This window comes from Rosa chinensis, chromosome 2 (genome assembly GCF_002994745.2).
Source record: "Rosa chinensis cultivar Old Blush chromosome 2, RchiOBHm-V2, whole genome shotgun sequence".
Taxonomy (NCBI): domain Eukaryota; kingdom Viridiplantae; phylum Streptophyta; class Magnoliopsida; order Rosales; family Rosaceae; genus Rosa; species Rosa chinensis.
Window position 1 is genome coordinate 50,099,867 of NC_037089.1, and position 19,731 is coordinate 50,119,597.

Sequence of the window (19,731 nt, forward strand, 5' to 3'; positions counted from 1 at the left end):
ATAATGGGACTGAATTCTGAGGAAGAGTGGTGTTACATATTTGTTTGTTTTATCTTTAATATTATTAGAACTTTACATTGGGATATCCTGTCTGTTCTGCCACCTCGCCCTCCTCCCCCTGACATGAACATTAGACCCATATTTCCAACAACCTCCCAAGATTTTACAGTTAATTTCTTACTGGTATTTGGTATGTAGTATTGTGAATGGTGATATCTGAGTACTCTGATTGAAAACTTTTCCCATCAGAACCACCAGAGGTACGGGACTAGAGTGAGGTGGTGATTAAATTGAGTCCGAGGAAGGTACAGTAGTGGTGTGAGGTTGGGGGCATGGGGTGAGCTTTTGGGGTTTTGGGCAGGTGTGCGGTTGGCTATTTCTTCATTTGCTGGTAAGAATTAATGTTTTGGTGGTAAGGATGGAAATGCTAGAAGCTTCAATTGGTGGCTGAGTGGTCTATTTAGAGCCTCAATTTGTTTCTATTGATTCTGTTGATGGCGTGCCTGTTCTTGTTTTTCATGACTTAATATTGTTGGTTGGGAGGGTCCCCTGTTAGTTTTTCCTCCGAAGAGACAAAGATTGGCGGGCCACTTGGAGCTTGAAACAATCCCAAGCTGGAGGATGTGAAGCCCTGGATAGTGAAAGCTAGTGCTGGTGTTGGTGCTGAGAAGAAGCCTAGGAAGAAGCGGATCCCTAAGCCTCTGGTGGGTGGTGGTAAGCGTGCCTTGTAGTTGGATAGGGAGGAGGTTGAAGAGCCTCCTGTGGAGGCTTTGATGGATACTGGAGCTGAGAGTGAGCTGTAGTTGGAGAAGGTGGAGTCTATGGTAGATTCTGTGGTTGATTTGCGGTCTACCCCCATTTAGTTTTTTTCTAGGTCTTTGAATAATTTAAGGTTTAATTGTTTTCAAATTTTAACTCTACCTTGGTCAGGTTACTTGTTACTTGGTGCTTAATTTTCAGGCAATGATTCAATATTGATGTGGGAGCGAGTCATTGTGTAGTTTCATTTTAATAGATTGACGCCCTCCTTCTCAACAAAAAAAACAAAAAAAAACAAACAAAACAAAACAAAAAAACTTAAAAAATATAACTCAAGCTTACTGTAGATGATCCGCCATCAACCTACGCAGATCAGCTTGACGTCATCAATGCAGCTCCGCGGCGGCAGAGTTGTGCTGTTGTTTTCTCGGCCAGTCTCTTCTGTTGGTTATCTTTTTTTCATTTTAGTAAATTTGAAATTGGATTAATTATTAAATCCCCTGAACTGAGGCTATTTTTATTTTCACACTCAACTATTAAATTTTTGCATTTGCATATCTGAAGTTTCATTCCGTTAACATTTTGATACATTGACCATTAACACCCTTAAAATTTAAGGGCATTTCTTTCACTTCAGTGACTTTATGACTTTTGACATTTACTTTAATAAATTTTTTTTTCTGTTAGAAATTATCATATATAAGTAATTTGTCAAAATATTTTTTTTATTTTTTTTATTAATTTTTTTTTTTTAAATAATCAAAGGATTTCACTCATACTCTTATAGTGACTCGAACCCATAACCTCGATTTTCGGTAGTGGGTGTTCTACCTAACAAAATATTATTGGATGAAAAATGACTAGAATAATTCAGACACACACAGACACACACATATATATATATATATATATATATATTTGGAATAAATATGTTAAGCAAAACAAAATAAAATAAAAGAGATCAAAACTAAAATAATTAAATAAATTAGAAGCTGACGAAACAATTCAATCACAAAAACACATTGGTCTTAGCATGCATCGGTGAACAAACGTTCTCGGGTTTGAGCAACATTAAAAACAATCCCAATGAAAAAAAATTAATTTTAATTACAAAGTTCAATGAATAAATCTTAATTTTAATTACAAATTTGACTAATTGACGGAAATATCCTTGAATATTATTAAATTTTAACAATTTTAGCAGTTAAGGTATTAAAATGTTAACAGAATAAAACTTAAGGTATGCAAATGTAAAAAAGAAATTTGATTATTGGGTATGATAATGAAAATTACCTCATAATTCGAGAGTATTCTGTAAATCTGTAATTAATCCTTTCAAATTCTAAAGAGAATAAAGCACAAGGCTAAATATGAGAGTTGACTAGATTTTCTTATGAATACAATGAAGTGAAGTGAAGTGAAGTGAAAGTGGTGTCAAGAATCGATGATGTATTGGGTCCATTATTGTACTAGCATGAAACGGAGATACATGAGCCTGCCAGTGTCACACACAGAGCAAGCACAAGTTATGAGTTTACATGTGATTTTTCTCTAGTGGGGAGAAGGATTGAAAGTTTTTTCATGTGTTGAGAAGTTTAATCAATCTCTGTGGGCAGAGATAAGATTAGATGGATTCCTAAAAAGGCCACAGTTCATCATGACTTTCACTTCAAACTACATTCAAACACCCACCATCTCTACACAGAGGAACTCACAGACAGAAAAAATCTATCAAAAGATATGCCTTTGAGCTCCATTCAGATTGGATTGGACAAAGCAAGCGAAAGCCAACAAAAAAGGGAATCATACCGAAGCAAATAGACAACCTTACCAAAGCAAGTAGACAATCTTAAAGATAGTTAGTGCACTCAAATACTACTCATAGGAAATTGCATCATTTTCTTCAACCATGAAACACCCACGTTGTGCTTCATCAGTACATGTCAAAATCACAGTTGGATAATAATGCACATACAAAACATACGGAGTCAGCTTTCCAGGGCGACCACTTCTTTTTCCTATAATTGAAAGTTTTGTTCTTTTTGTGGACAAATTTGATAATTGTAAGTTAATTTTACGTTATTCTCTAAACATTATTTAATCATTTAATTACCGTCATCATTTATTCTTTTCCAAAATTAAGTTTGTCGATAAACTCATTAATTTTTTGATTGAAGAACATTAATAATAGGTTTATATATATACAGATCATATCCAGAGCGGAGTTCAACTTTGAAATTAAAATGTGAACTTTGAGTTTTGGGTAGCTTTTCGATCACATATCTACATCTTGACCGTCCAGTTTTTAGGTACTAATGTATAGATTATCTCTGTAAATTTTCAGCCAAATTGATGATCGTTAAGATATCTAACTCGCTTAAACCAATCGACGGACTGAATCTGTCAACCTGAACCGTACTAGCTTTAAGGCAGTAATTAATGCCTTAACGTTCATTAATTTGGCTAAAAATTTGCAAAGATGATCTATACACTAGTACCTAAAAACTAAATGGTCGAGATGTGGATGTGCGACTGAAAAGCCACCAAAAACTTGAAGTTCACACTTTAATTTCAAAGTGGAACTCCGCTCTGGATAAAATCTCTCTCTCTCTCTCTCTCTATATATATATATATATATATATATATATATATATGAGGGAGTATCAAGATAGGACCTCCATAAACTTTCTTTTGTTTCGTGTTTTAGCTGGTTTGATTTTTTTATTTTCTCTAGGACTATCTGCGTTTTCGCAATATGCTTTGTGCTTTGATTGTATTAGGAGGGATTCACAGAATCCCTCTAGCTTGACGGAGAGTCGTCGTTGATTAATATATAATAAAACCTGATTCTGTTTCCCTAAAAAAAGATAGGACCTCCATAAGTGAGGATGTTTTTATTTTTAGGATGTATTTTAATAATCACAACTACTCATTCTCTAGTTACCTACACACATATGAATTATACAAAAAATTAGCCAAATTGAAAAATGTTTAATCATTTTATTAGCACAATGTTCATTTTAATTTTATCTAATGGATTACATTTGTTTACACAATTTTGAATAACCAAATTATTATGGATTTGGTTGATTTTTTGTAGACATCATTCTTACATAGGAATATAAAGGATTAACAGTTGAGATCATTGAATTAGGTCACATACATATGTAAAATAACAAAAATTCTCAAATTCTTAAAGTAAGGAGGTCATCTCTAGAACGAGCATATATATATTTCTTTTATTTATTTATTTTAGAAATCATTGACATATCAAGCAACAAGATCTCTAGCCTTAGGATATTATTAAGAACATCTAGAGGCCTAACGTAGAGATATGTTTATCTTTAGGGTAAAATCTTTATATGATATCTGATCTATCACGAAATGCACTTTTTGGTACCTACAAATTTTTAGAGAATCTAGTGGTACCTGTATTATCCCTCTGTTAGCCATTTTAGTACTTCCGTCAATTATTCCGTTAAAGTATGGGTAAAATCATAAAACACCTATTTTTCATATTTCTTTTACAAATTTTTTATTAAACTAAATTAAAATAAATTAGACTAGGTTAAACTAAAGACCTAGAATTGAATTTAGTGAATATCTAGATTTACCTACCATCTCTATTGATTAATCATATTAATTGTTCGAGAAAAAGTTATCTCCAAATTAGTACATATTAACTTTTCATAAAAAAATAAAATACAATAACTAAACAAAAATAAAAGTACTTAAATTAATTGACCCAAGTATCCCAATAACAGTGAAGAATAAATTTGGTATTATTTATCTTTTTTTTATGTATCAAATTTTTTTTAAATTATAAATATTCAATATATTAAATTCTATAATTCTAATTATGAATGAAAATACTATTTTAGCCTTATAATTTTTCTCACATAAGTGTCACATGACAGCCACGTATGCATTTTTAACGGAATAATGGACATATGTACTATAAGGGCTAACAGAGGGATAGTACAGATACCACTGGACTCTCTGAAAATTTGTAGTTACCAAAAAGTGCATTTCGTGATAGTTCGGGTACTATATGAGGATTTTACCCTTATCTTTAGATGGAGAGATTAATTGCTTCTCTCTTGTGTTCTAACTAGAGGTATAGTCATTTGTGGTCATCGTATGTGGTATTATTTGTCTAAATTTTGCTCAAGATGACATTTTATCGCAACATATGATACTGTTCTCACTAGATTTTTTGGCCAAGAGTACTAAATTTTTTTTTATTAGACAAGAAGCAAGTGTTAAGTAGGGCAGTCGTATCACGTGAGAATTTCAGTGACCTAATCATATACAAGAAGGGAGTGGCGTGGGGGTATTGTTGGATTTTTCTTTATTAACATAGGGGTATTTGAAATATGTAATGTACAAATGAAGAGTTCTAATCGGTGAACACATCACGCAATGTAATATGACCGCCGTACCTTAGACTATTTTCCTTAAGGAGAATTAGTACTTTGTTTTTCAGGAAATCTTCGTATATATGAGCTTCTCCATCATCAATTTGTCGGCCACTTGTCGCCTACTCCACGTTGTAGCATAACCCATTAACCATCTCTTTTATCTTTCTAGATAGTGAGTGGCTAAACCTTATTGGCTAGGTCATATTACTTGCTGTTTAGTTGTGCACTTCTCCTGGATTTTCATCTGGATTCGTATACTTGAATTCGATATATATATATATATATATATATATATATATATATAATACACAGATTCTATCTAGAGCGGAGCTCCGCTTTGAAATTAATAGTGTGAAGTTCGAGTTTTGAGTCACTTTTCAGTCGCATATCCACATCTCGACCGTTCAGTTTTTAGGTACTAGTGTATAGATCGTCTCTGCAAATTTTCAGCCAAAATGATGATCGTTAAGGCGTTGATAACTGCCTTAAAGCTAGTAAGGTTCAGGTTGACAGATTCGGCCCATCCATTGGTTTAAGCGAGTTGGATACCTTAACTATCATCAATTTGGCTGAAAATTTGCAGAGATGATCTATACACTAGTACCTAAAAACTGAACGGTCGAGATGTGGATATGCGACCGAAAAATGACTGAAAACTCGAACTTCACAATTTAGTTTCAAAGCGGAGCTCCGCTCTGGATAGGATCTGTATATATATATATATATATATATATATATATATATATATATTTTTTTTTTTCTGAACAGTTTGAAGATTGTTATGACTTATCTGTCAAAAGTCGCAGAATTCTTTCTTAAGGCAAATGCGAAAGAAAAAAAAAGGGTTGGGGGGGGGGGGGGGGAAGAAAAGAGCTTATATGATCAAACCAGGGGGGAGGAAAAAGTGCCTATATGAACTATTATATATGTGATGTCACTGCCTTACGGCTGGTAGAGTTGACAGCGACTATATATATTCCCTATATGATAATAGGCTCTTAGCTAGGATTCTTATGCAAGAATACCTAACATTTGCAGTAGCAAATTCAACTACACCATTAGCTATACCAGTAGCCACCATGTACAATGAAGCTACTAAGAAAGAGATAGAGAGATTCATCAAGTTTATGAGAAAACTTCAATAACCTCTCTGATTCATAGCTGGTGACTCTCCGAGAAAAAATTGAAGGAGTTTTATCCGCTTTTGACTTCCAAATGTTGCAACAGGGGCTTACTGTTACTCTTCTGTTAAACTTTATCTTTTGTACTCATTAGGAATGTGGAGATTCTTATCGAAACTCCATTTTCTATTCATCATTTGGTTTTGATTAAAAGGGTTTGGGGTATTTGCAAACAATGTTATGGGGGGTTTGAATACTAATTTAGTAATTTTGTATTCATGGTCTTTTGATGAAGAAATTGAAGTTCAAAGCGTTTCCTAAAATAGGAACTTAAACATTGAGGATCTTTTTGATTCATTGATTGAGGGTTGATTCGAAGAGTCTGTAAACATGAGGCAACAAACTCATGTACTGAATGACTTGGCTTGATGGATTTAAAAGTTTACTTATTTATCCCACCATTGATATCTTCATTGTTTAGTTCGATAGAATCACCCAAATTATTATTCAATAAATAGAAGATGCAGAAGGCAATTCAAAACCACTACTTGGGATATGTTTCATGTTTCATAGTAATTCTTCTCTCGTGTTTGTGTAGGCCTTCTATTCGTGTTTAAACAACTAGATGACTATTCATTTCGTTAAATTTATCAGTAAAAAATTTGTATAGTTTTTTTAGGGGGTTTCGTTCAAATTCGAACTAATGCAAATGCAGTATCATTACCGAATACCGATATGCACATCTTCAATCCTTGGGCTAGGAACCAGTGAGATATTCTTTTGGAACCTCTTAATCTACTTACTATACCTCTCTCAATTTTTAATTATTTAATGACATAATACAAAAATACGGAAATTTTTTTTTCTCTGCAAAGATTTATAATAATGACGGCGAGCGCAACTCAAACGGCATGGTATGATGACGGCAGCGGCGCTGGCAGATCTGGGAGGATCTTGGTGGGCGTAGTTGGCTATTCGGCTTCTGGATGCTCGGTTGTCCATTTGGGTCTTGTGGCAAGATCAAGGTGTGACAGTGACGGAGAGAGGCAAAAGAGAAGAAGTTGACGACACTGCAGCAAGGATCGGCTGGCACCAGTGGAGGTCCCCGTTGCTGGGTTTCTCCCTCTAGTTTGCCCTCCTCCCTCAGGCAAAGGCGGCGCGGCTTTTTGCTTCAGATGGTAGCGGACGTCAGGTTGAAGCCAGGGTACCCAAGTGCTTGGGAGCCCAGATCATATTAAGGTGGGTTTGGGCTTTGGTCAAGTTTGACTCGTCAGATTTGACTTTAGATTTGAGCCGGATTTGGATATGTATTTGGGACCTGGGTCGCATTCAAATCCGGATCTTGGATCTGAGACAACTGCTCATGTTGATTTGGTATTTGTTCTGGTTCTTGGGAGTTCGTTTGCTAATTTTCGAGTTCGGTTACTTTTGATCTCTTGGTGAGTGTACATACATGTGCATTTGCAAGCATAATTAGCTATAATAGGTCACGCTCATTGTACCGCCAAAGGTACTAATTCCAACCAAAGGAATGATATGCAGACACACCGCCAGACGGGCTACAGCCTCAACGTCGGACCGCCTCCAGATCGCCGCCGACGCGCCGCCACGCGCCGCGCCAAGATGGCATCAGAGGCTTCTGAAAATAGGAACTGAAGCATGTCAGTCCCACATCGAAAACTAAGAGAAGATCAACCCCTTCCTCACCAATAAAAGGTTCTCTCCTCTCTCCTAATTAATTACGCATTCAATACTTACCTACTGTTACTTTGTCAACATAAATACATTGACTAACTTAGGCATCGGAGAGTTGAAGACCGCCCGGCGCGGTCTCCCTCTGACGCCCATTGTATTTTACTTGACAGGTAACGGGAGCTTCGAGAACAACACAAGTACCGATCCGCCCACCGGATCAGCTTTAGCTAAGATCCAGCTACCGCTGGACTTTTAGACATCAACATTGGCGCCGTCTGTGGGAAGAAGACAACAAAAGACCATCACATCACAATCACCATGACTAGCGGCAGCAGGAGAAACGCTGAAGAGCAGGCAGACCACCCCGCCATCCCCCAGCCCTCCGACCCAGCGGTAGGAGTTAACCGCACACTATTCACAACCCCGGCGGTGAGGTAAATCCAAGCGGTAGCCGCTCGCCGGGCCAAGATCTCGTCACTATGTACGAGCTGGCACTGACGGATCTTCATAAGGCAAACAAAGAACGTGAGGAGGAGCGCAATGAAAAGGCTGAAGGCCAAAGGCAGGTGGCTACGCTTATGACACATTTTGAGGAACTAAAGAAGACGCTGGCGGCCACCGCCCGCCCAGCACAGAGCGAGCAGTCACGTAGCACCAGGCGTAGTCGATCCAGCACCGGCACATTGGTACCAGGGCCGGTAGTACAGATGCAAGTACCGCTGAACCCACCTGAGTTGTTGGGAATGGGACTGCCGCCCATACCTCAACTAATGTTAGAGCAGGTGGCGGAATCACTCCCGCACACTAACCGCTCGGAAGCCAGCGAGAGGACTGAAGGTAATCCGCCTGTGCGGAGGTGCAGGCCATCCCAGCGGGTCATTCAGACCGATTCCGCCGACGATGCAACCGCCCAGTTATTGGAAAGGATGCACCAACTGGAGCAGAGGTTGATCCGGGCGGAGTCGGGCGTCCCAACGCCAACTCGGAATCCGCTCTTCACTTCCAGACCTGGGCCCTTCTCCGCTGCAATTCTGCAGGCTGTCAGACCAGCATATGAAAAAACCCCAAAGATGTCGCATTACGGCGGAATGTCCGATCCCTTCGTCCACATGGACACCTTCAAGAAGGTCACCAACAACAAGGGGTTCGATGACGCCACCTTATGCCACTTGTTTAGCGAAACGTTGGATGGCGAGGCAATGAACTGGTTCTTTGAGTGTCCGCCGGGGTCTGTCGGCTCATTCCATGCACTATCACACGCTTTCCTCTCCCGATTCATCCTATTGTCCGCCGGGCACCACAATACAAGTCAGCTGTTCAGCGTTAAGCAGGGGGAGGACGAATCACTGAAGGCCTTCGTCATAAGGTGGCGAGCGGTAGCGTCTCAGTGCCGTGACCTAGACAAGACAATGGCATCAGCGGCCTTCAGGAAGGGACTCCTCAAGGGACCGTTCCTCTATCACCTCAACTACAGTCATCCCAATGCGACGTATGACCACGTCATGAGTGAGGCGGTCATTCACACCCAGGCGGAATTCATCACATATGGAGAAACCCCACCGCCACCAGCAACTCCAACAAAGTCAACACAGCTATCCTCCAGTCACCAGGAAACCGCTAACAAGACCCCTCAGCACCACCAACTGACAAGAAAAGGGAGTGGCAGCAGGGCCACCACCAGAACAAGCGGCAGAAGGACAAGCATTACAACAGGGGAAATCGCCCAACTCATGGGGATAACCGCAACAAGCAGGCAGAGTCCTCGCAGCGGTATGCAATTTTCACGGTCCTAACGACCTCGGATGAAGACATCTACATTCAGTGCAAGGATCAAATACCACCGCCACCCCCTCCAAAGTACCCAAAAACGGGCAAACCCAGGAACACCAGCAAGTGGTGTAAATACCACGAGGACAGCGACCACAATACCAACAACTGCAATGCTCTCAAAACGGCCGTTGAGACCTTGAACCGTGACGGCAAGTTGGAACAGTTCAGGGTGCACCAACCACCACCAGTAATTGCCAAAGTCGAGGCCTTGGGCCGCATCAACACCATCGATGGCGGTGCTCCAATCACCAGCATGTCTCACAGGGAAAGAAAGAGCTATGCACGAGCTAATCATCCGAAGGAAGTCTACAACATCCGCTACGAAAGACCCGCCAAACTCCCAAAATTAGGATGGGAACCTATTACCTTCTCAGAGAAGGAGGAGCGCGGAGTGCATTTACCCCATGACGACCCATTCTTGGTCGATGCCATTCTCGGAAAATTCTCGGTGCAGAGAATCTTGGTGGATAGCGGGTCCGCTGTCAACGTCATCTTCAGCGGTTGCTACGACCATCTCAAGCAGAACAAAAAATTACTCCAGGATCACGAGCCACTGCTCAGCTTCTCCGGTGACATCACACAACCACTAGGGTCGGATTACACGCGCCTGGTTATTGGCACTAGTACATGCATGGCGGAGGTGTATACGGAGTTCATTATTGTCGACTGTTTCAGTTCGTACAACGCCATCATTGGTCGACCAGCGCTTAACAAGCTCAAGTGCATCATTGCCGGATACATGCTCCTCATGAAGTTCCCCACACCCAACGGCACAGGCTGTGTGAGGGGAAGCCAGCAGCTGGCACGAGAATGTTATTCAACAACTATAGCACGGTCAACACGCCGCCATGAAATTCTAACGGTGGGTAATGAGGCACCGCCACCAAACATCTTTGAGGATCCTAGAGATGAGGAGGAGAAATATGTAAAGAAGGAGCCGGTCAACCCGGGCAAGTCGTGAAGGTTGTCTGCATCTCAGAAGAACACCCTGAGCGGACAGTCCGCATATGTGCCCAACTAGATCCAGAGGTGGAGGCAGAACTCACTCAATTCCTACGTGACAGCGTCGCCATCTTTGCATGGTCCTACGTGGACATGCCAGGTATCTCCCCTGAAATTATCACTCATAAGCTGACCATCAAACCCTCCTTTTATCCTATCAAGCAGAAGCGGAGGGCCTTTGATGAGGAAAAATACCGGGCAATCGGAGAGGAGGTCGCCAAACTACGGGACATTGGATTCATCCGCCAAGTCATCTATCCCAGTGGATCTCAAATTTGGTAATGGTAAAAAAGCCCAGCGGAAAGTGGCGGATGTGCGTCGACTTCAAAAATCTCAACAAGGCATGCCCAAAGGATAGTTTCCCGCTACCTCGTATCGATCAATTAGTCGATTCAACTGCCGGACACGAGCTCCTCAACATGATGGACGCTTTCTCCTGATACAATCAGATCAAGATGCACCCCAGCGACCAGGAATGCACCACCTTCACCACCGACAAAGGCCTCTACTGCTACAATGTCATGCCTTTCGGTCTGAAGAACGCCGGTGCAACTTACCAGCTGTTAATGAACGCCATGTTCGCTGAACATCTAGGAAAAATCATCGAGGTCTACGTGGACGACATGCTAGTTAAGAGCGTAAATGCCAGTGGACATGTGGCAAACCTCAGGATCATAGTAACCATCCTCCTGGCCTATGATATGTGGCTCAACCCAGAAAAATGTTTCTTTGCAGTCACCGCTAGCAAATTTCTCGGATACATCGTCAGCGAGAGAGGTATCGAGGCTAACCCGGATAAGGTACAGGCCATCCTTAACCTGGTAGACCCTGAGTATAAGGTGGACGTCCAGTGCCTCCAGGGCAAGTTAACCGCCCTTTCTCGATTCATCTCTCGACTCACTGATAAGTGTGCCCCATTCTTTAAACTCCTCAAAACAACTTACAAGAAGGTCATCGACTGGAACCCAGAGTGTCAGGCGGCGTTCCAGGGCCTGAAGGAATACCTAGCGGCAGTCCCTCTCCTTTCTGTCCCTGTGCAAGGAGAAACACTATTCATATACCTAGCGGTCTCGGCGTCGGCGGTAAGTTGCGCCATTATCTGGCGGGAAGGTCAAGATGATCTCCCAGTATTCTACGCCGGCAAAGGCATGAACGGAGCAGAAACAAGATATTCACCCTTGGAGCAACTAGCCCTCGCACTTATCGTTGCCGCCAAACGCCTCCGGCAATACTTCCAGGCTCACACGATCCATGTGTTAACCAATCAACTGCTGAGGCAAGTGATGCAGAACCCTGAACACTCGAGGCGCCTCAGCAAGTGGGCCATTGAGCTCAACGAATTCGACATAGAGTACAAGCCAAGAACCGCTATGAAGGGCCAGGCAGTGGTGGACTTCATCGCTGAACTTACTGAGCGACAGCCGGAACCCGGTACTGAAACAGAACCCGGAACAGAAATAGTAACCGGTGAGGAGGCAACTCCCCTACAGTCAGATTGGAACCTGCATGTGGACGGCTCCGCCTGCGCCAAGGCTAGCGGCGCCGGAGTCATCTTAACAGGACCCGGGGGACTGAACGCGGAGTACACGTTGAAATTCAACTTCAAAGCTTCAAACAACATGGCGGAGTACGAGGCGCTCATCGCTGGTCTACTCCTCGCCATTGACTCAGGGGCTGACAGCGTCAACATATTCAGTGACTCGCAACTAGTCGTTAACCAGGTCAACGACAGCTTCCAAGCCAAGGACCAGCAGTTAGCGGCATATTTGGGGTACGTCAAAACGTTTCTAAAAAGTTCAAATTTCACACCATCACACAAATCCCCAGGGAAAAGAACGCCAAGGCTGATTCACTGGCGAGACTGGCAACCGCCTAACCACATCAGAGTCCAACGGACATAAGGGTAGAGTACCTTGACAAGCCAAGTATCACAAAGACCCTGGCGGAGATCTTCAACATTCAAGTCAATCCCAGCTGGATGGACGAGATCATTGCATATAAGCGCAGCGGCACATTGCCAGAAGATAAGGTCCACGCAAGACAGCTCAAACGGAGAGCAACCCGCTACAACATCCAATATGGCAAGCTTTACCGCCAGGGATTCACCCATCCCAACCTCCGCTGTCTAACCCTAGAGGAGGGAAAGGTCGTCCTAGCGGAAATCCATGGCGGAGAATGTGGAAACCACTCGGGCGCCAGATCCTTGGCCAACCGCACAATGCGACAAGGCTACTTCTGGCCCACACTTGGTGATGACGCCCGGCGGATTTCGAGGTCTTGCCACAAATGCCAACAGTTTGCAGATCTCCCACACGCACCGGCGGAACCACTGTCAATCATCATCGGCCTATGGATTCATTCCACGTGGGCCCTTGATTTGATGGGAAAGTTCCAAACCGCCAAGGGCCAGTTTAAATACATCATTGTTGCCATCGATTACAACAGTAAGTGGGTAGAGGCAGAGCCACTGACGGCAATAACTACCGCAAAAGTAATTCGCTTCCTTTGGAAGAATATCTACTGCCGCTATGGTGTCCCACATACAATCATTACAGACAACGGCACACAGTTCAACAATAAGGAACTCATCTCCTTTACCGCCAACTTGGGCACTAAGTTAAGTTTTGCATCTGTTGCCCATCCCTAAACCAACGGCCAGGTCGAAGCAGCAAACAAGATAATCAAGAAGCTACGAAAAAGAAGCTCGACGACGCCAAGGGTTTGTGCGCGGAAAAGCTTCCAGAAGTCCTATGGGCCATCCGAACAACTCCAACTACCGCCACCGGCGAAACTCCTTTTTGTATGATGTTCGGCATAGAGGTTGTCCTTCCTATTGAGGTAACTCAGCCTACCGCTAGGGTCGAAGGCTACAGCCCAGAAACCAACAGCGACGGCGTCAACTTGGACAGGGACCTCCTAGAAGAAAAAATATACAAGGCCCATTTGCACAATTTACAAAACAAACAACGGGTATCGCGTTTCTACAACGCCAGAGTCAAGGCCCGGAACCTCCAACTGGGGGACTCGGTAATGAAGGAAGTCATTCTGCCACCAACAAAACTCCTCCCAACTTGGGAAGGCCCGTACAAAATTGTGGAAGTAGTTAGCCCAGGCACCTTCTACTTAATGGACAAGGACGGCGTCACATCGACCCACCCTTGGAATACTGAACACCTTCGGTATTACTACAAATAGTCAGACCGCTACCCAAGAGCATCTTGACTTAGCTAAATTTTTGTTCAATATTAGCTAAGGGAAGCTACCCAATGGGTACTACCCCACTTTTGTACACTAATTAGTCAGCTATCAATGAAACGAGGAATTATTCAAACCATTGTTACCAAGTCTAGCACTGAGGGCAACTGGCAACGCCGGCAATCGTCAGCGGACCTCGTCCGCTACGTTGTGCACTTGGACCAATCTTAATTCCTTTAATGTTTCATTGATGGACAAAAGAAAAATATAACTCAAAATACTAGCACTACAAACACATCAAAGCAAACCAATTCAGAACTTTATTTCATTTCGCAACATTCTTTACAAACTGTTATGCCTCAGCGGCTACAAAAAAGTAGGAAAATCTCTAGCGATCCCAGCTGGCTTCAGGGGTTGCCTTCGACATCTTCTGCTTCAGCAGGCGGCGGCACGATCGATCGACTCGCTTGATCGGACCCTCGCGCTGTCGGACTGGGGGTCTCTATAGTGCCATCCGCCCGGGTGTGCGCCGCCAGGAATCCAGCACGTGACACCTCCGACGGGGTGGGGTGGGGAGTCTGCTGGGACCATTCCGTCGGATGTGCGCCACTTTCTCCGCTGCCTGAACGGGCACCTCCAGCTGGGGCAGGCACGACTTCTGTCTCCAGCAGGATACTCTCAGCCGGCGGCGCATCAGGCTGTGACGCTTTGGCGAAGTCGATGGCGCCCTTCCGCTTCAGCATTTCTATGTTTGCTAGGGCCCCAGCCTTCACCGACTCGTTCATTGCCTTCTTAAACTCCGCCGACTGCTTGAACGCCTCAACAGCAGCGGCCGCGGCGGTACTCCCTTCAGCCCTCAAGCGGGTAACCTCACCCTCCAGCCACTTCACTTCAGTCATTCTGGCGGCGGACTCCCTCTGTACAATAATGAGTTTTTTTTATCCTTGGCGGCTATCCGCTCCTGCAGCAGGGCAATCTCTTGCTCCAACTTGGAGACGCGTTCATTCCTCTCCAAGTCCCGCTCGATGGCCACGTTGAGCTTACCGCGGACGTCCGCATAGTCACATTCCGCCTTGGCCAGCCTCCGCCAGTTTCTCCTTCACCTCCGCCAACTCCCTCTGGAGACCTTGGATTTCCTCCCTGAGCTCCCCCTCAATCAGGGGCTACTTCGATGCCGCCACGAACATGTCGTGCAGTCCCGCCGATATTTGACCAAACGCCGAGCTGAAAGGCGATTGGTTAATTGCCGTGGGGCGCGAGATACCCGCTAGGCCGCCGAACCCTAGCCGTTCGCATAGATGGAAGAGGAACTCCCGCTCACCATCTGTCATGAACGCCGCATACTCGGCAAATTAGTCCAGCTCACTAACGGCGGGCACCTCTCCCTCCACCGCAACAGTTTTCGAAGGAGCTTGTCGGGCCTTCTTCTGTCGGCGGGCCCCGATCACCTCCACCTCCTCTCCCTCTTCCTCGGTAGGAGAATCAACCTGGCGGCGTTTTCTCTCCAGCGCCCTTTGGTTCCCGGCGGCTGTCCTCGTCACCCTCACCGGCGGCTCATCCCTTGACACAATGACACTCTCCTCCGGTTGCACCACCTTCTCCATTTGAGGGCCACGCCTGTGGCCAGGCATCCGCTCCTTCTGTTGCCCAACTGCAACGCTTCCCCTCTCCCCGCCGGCCTCTTGGGTCCCCGCCTGCACTACCGGCAGACCATCCTCACCAAGATGGGAGTGGTGCGGCATTGGCAGCACCACCGGAACCTCTGACTGGCTCAGCGCCAGCGTCTCGGGGTTCACCAGCGTCTGCTGGGCCGCCAGCCCCTCGGCGTACATGGCCTCCAGAAAGTTGTCTATCTCCTCGCGGTCCATCGCTTTTTCAAAAGCGTTGCGACTCGATTTGTTACCCGGCGGGGTTTCTAAAAAAAAAAAACCACTAGTCAGTCCGGATCACTTACTACAAAAAAAATGGTATGGCGGAGATTTCTCACCAATGGAGCCAGTTAGCCGCTGGTCGACTAGCAACTCCCAACCAGTCAGAAGTCCAGCAAATTGCGGTTCCGCCAGCAACCTCGGATCCTCGCTACGCGACACTCCTCTTCGCGCGTTAGAGTATACCGCAGTCCCGCTGCACAAACACAGTAATCATTAGTAAGAGTACAAGTCTGCAAATATATGAACCCGCCAACTACGTTCAGCGGAAACCGGTTACCAACATCGGATGGGTTGGAACTCCGACTTAATCTTAAATGTCGGCCCTTCCTTGTTCGACCTGGTGTGATATTCCCAACCCTCTGTGGTGACGCAGAAGGTCCCCCGCCAGTAGGACATTGAGTCCCTTAGATTCTTAATCAGCTTGGGCGCTCCCTGACGGCGGCTCAGGTTTACTTGCCCTCTACAACCTCGGCGCTTCACGTACACCAGCTCGTAGAAGTGAAGCACTTCCGCCACAGTAGGCCCCTCGCACCCTGACAAGCGCCATAGTGAGTTCATGGCCAACATCAACCGCCACATGTTGGGGCAAATCTGACCAAAGGCAAGGCCAAATTCGCACACCAGGATTTGGAGATTTGGCACCAGCTGGAGTGTCACTCCTTGGCAGAATATCGCCTCATGCACGGTCGCAAATCCCGCTGGGAGAATCGACGCCTTCTCATCCGCCGTCGGCGGGCGCAGCTTCACCGAGCCCGGCAACCGGAACGTCTGCTTCATTCGGGTAACAGCGGCGTCGTTCATCCGCCCTCCTGCCTCGTCGACGGCGGTGCCATCCTGGAGGAACCACGCTGACTCAGCATTCTGCCCCGCTGCTTCTTCTTCCCCAGCAGAGCCGCTGGCAGCACTATTGCTCGCCAAACGCTCGTCGCGCCTAGCTTTGGCAACAGCAGCCTCACCCGCCCTAGAGCTCTCCGGACGTGGACCACGACCCATAGCTACTTCCCAAGGTATGGTCTGTAGCGGCTCAACCTCTAGCGGTTCTGGCAGTGAGGTTCCTGCATGGGCAGACGGACGCAACGAATCAATAAAAATCCTATCCGCCGCGCTGAACGACACGTCAGACCCGGAATCCTCACTGCTCGAAATCTCTATGACGTTAGCCATCCCAAATCCTAAAACCCACACCAATTAGCACAAACACAGATCTAGCCTATTCTTACATCAGTTATAGCCAAGGGCATCAAGAACGACACCCAGAAAATGCCAAAATACGAACAAACGCACTCAACCCAGATTCGACCATCTAACAAATCCCTAAGCACTAACTCTTTGGCAACCACCATAATCCAACCCCCCCCCCCCCCCCCCCCCCCCCCCCCCCCCCCCCCCCCAAAAAAAATCTCATTTTACACCTCAGAATACGCCCAAGAAAACCAGCAATCATCCCAGAAAGACAAAAACAACAAAACCCAGAAAATAGCAGATCCAGTGAAACAGAAAAGAGGAAATCCAGATACCAACCTCGTTGCTGAAGCCTACGGTACGATAGTACACAGTAATCTTAGGGGGTGCGATCGTCGTTTCTCCGGGAACGGTATCACCAAACTCCGGCAACCTCTTTCTTCAGTCTCGGACGAGCACAGCTTGAAGACGACAACTCGGGTTTGAAATTTTCACAAAGTGTCAAATCTCCCAAGGTTCCCCCCCCCTTTTTATGTCAACATCAACGCGTCCTAAGCCTTCCGCTCCACAACGACATCACATACCAGCCGTACATGTGTCGTAAGTCTCCACTCACTCTCCGGATTACCCGAGGCGTTGCCTCGATTACGAAACCCATAATTATTATCATTAATGGCAAGAAGACGGACATGCTTAGGAGACAAGCCTATGCACGCTAACCCTCTACGAGTTGGACACGTGTTAACCACCACGGGGATGACTTCACAAAACCGTCCAAAGTCTCCGCTGAGCGAAACCCCGCCAGCGGAACTTCTCACTTGTCATCTTCCAAGTGACGAAGTCTCCGCTGAGCGAAACCCCGCCAACGGAACTTCTCCTTTGTCATCCTCCAGGTGATGAAGTCTCCGCTGAGCGAAACCCCGCCAACGGAACTTCTCCTTTGTCACCCTCCAGGTGACGAAGTCTCCGCTGAGCGAAACCCCGCCAGCGGAACTTCTCACTTGTCACCTCCCAGGTGACGAAGTCTCCGCTGACTGAAACCCCGCCAGCAGAACTTCTCCTTTCTCACCCCCCAGGTGACGAAGTCTCCGCTGAGCGAAACCCCGCCGGCAGAACTTCTCCCTAGCCATCCTGCAAGCTGGGTGTCTTCCGCTATACACCTCTGGCGGAACCCACTTTCATCTTGCAAACTGCGTGCTTTGTTTAAACGCAATATCGTTCAACAAAATACAGCCAGGCACGTCTACCGGACGTTGCTTCCTGCTACATTTAGAGGGGGGATATCCGCCAAACCGCGTATCCCGAGGCCACGCCTCACTCTGACAACGACAGCCACGCGGCGTTACAGTCAGACAGTCCCTACGGGACACGGGGACTAGTCAATAGTCTACGACGGCCTTGATCAGGCACGTTGACCCCCGTCATCTGGGTGCTACACATTGGGCTCGCTACCCAACACCCTCTGCTCCGTGCAGCTCCCCCTCAACAAACAACTTGCCGACCATCCGGAGGTCTATCTTCGCCGGGGAGTGGGGGACTCCTTGGGGGGCCCAACAGGGGCCCACCCGAAAGGGTATAAAGCGTTTGCTCAGTAAAACCAACGGTTGACAACGCACTGACGCTAATTATGCTCTTGCAAGTCTAGCGGAAGAAAACGCTTCAAACCGCCGAACAACTCCCCAACCAAGATTGCCTTCCTTGACTGGGGACTTGCGGGACTTGTACATACATGTGCATTTGCAAGCATAATTAGCTATAATGGGCCACACTCATTGTACTGACAAAGGTACTAATTCCAACCAAAGGAATGATATGCAGACACACCGCCAGACGGGCTACAGCCTCAACGTCGGACCTCCTCCAGATCGCCGCCGACGCGCCGCCACGCGCCGCGCCAAGATGGCATCAGAGGCTTCTGAAAATAGAAACTGAAGCATGTCAGTCCCACATCGAAAACTAAGAGAAGATCAACCCCTTCCTCACCAATAAAATGTTCTCTCCTCTCTCCTCATTAATTACGCATTCAATACTTACCTACTGTTATTTTGTCAACATAAATACATTGACTAACTTAGGCATCGGAGAGTTGAAGACCGCCTGACGAGGTCTCCCTCTGACCCCCATTGTATTTTACTTGACAGGTAACGAGAGCTTCGAGAACAACACAAGTACCGATCCGCCCACTGGATCAGCGTTAGCTAAGATCCAACTACCGCTGGACTTTTAGACATCAACAGTGAGCGAATCACCTCTTTTAGGTGATCATATCACCGGTTACGGTTACGGTTACTATTATATTTTCACTGCTCTCGTGACATATGCAGTGCAGCGATGTCGTTCGACATCAGGTCACATGGTTACCTTTGATTTCAGATGTGTCTGTGCCTCTTGCTATCTTTTATTGTTTTTCCTATTTTATAGATGCGTTTGTGCATCTGGTTATGCTTTATTGTTTTTCTTTCGGTGTTCTTACATCGCTCCATGTACTTCTCAATTTCAATTAATATAGTTTTGTCGTCTTTCCCTTCAAAAAAAAAAGGAAAATATTTTTTTTTCTCTGCAAAGATTTATAATAATGGAAACACATTATTATAA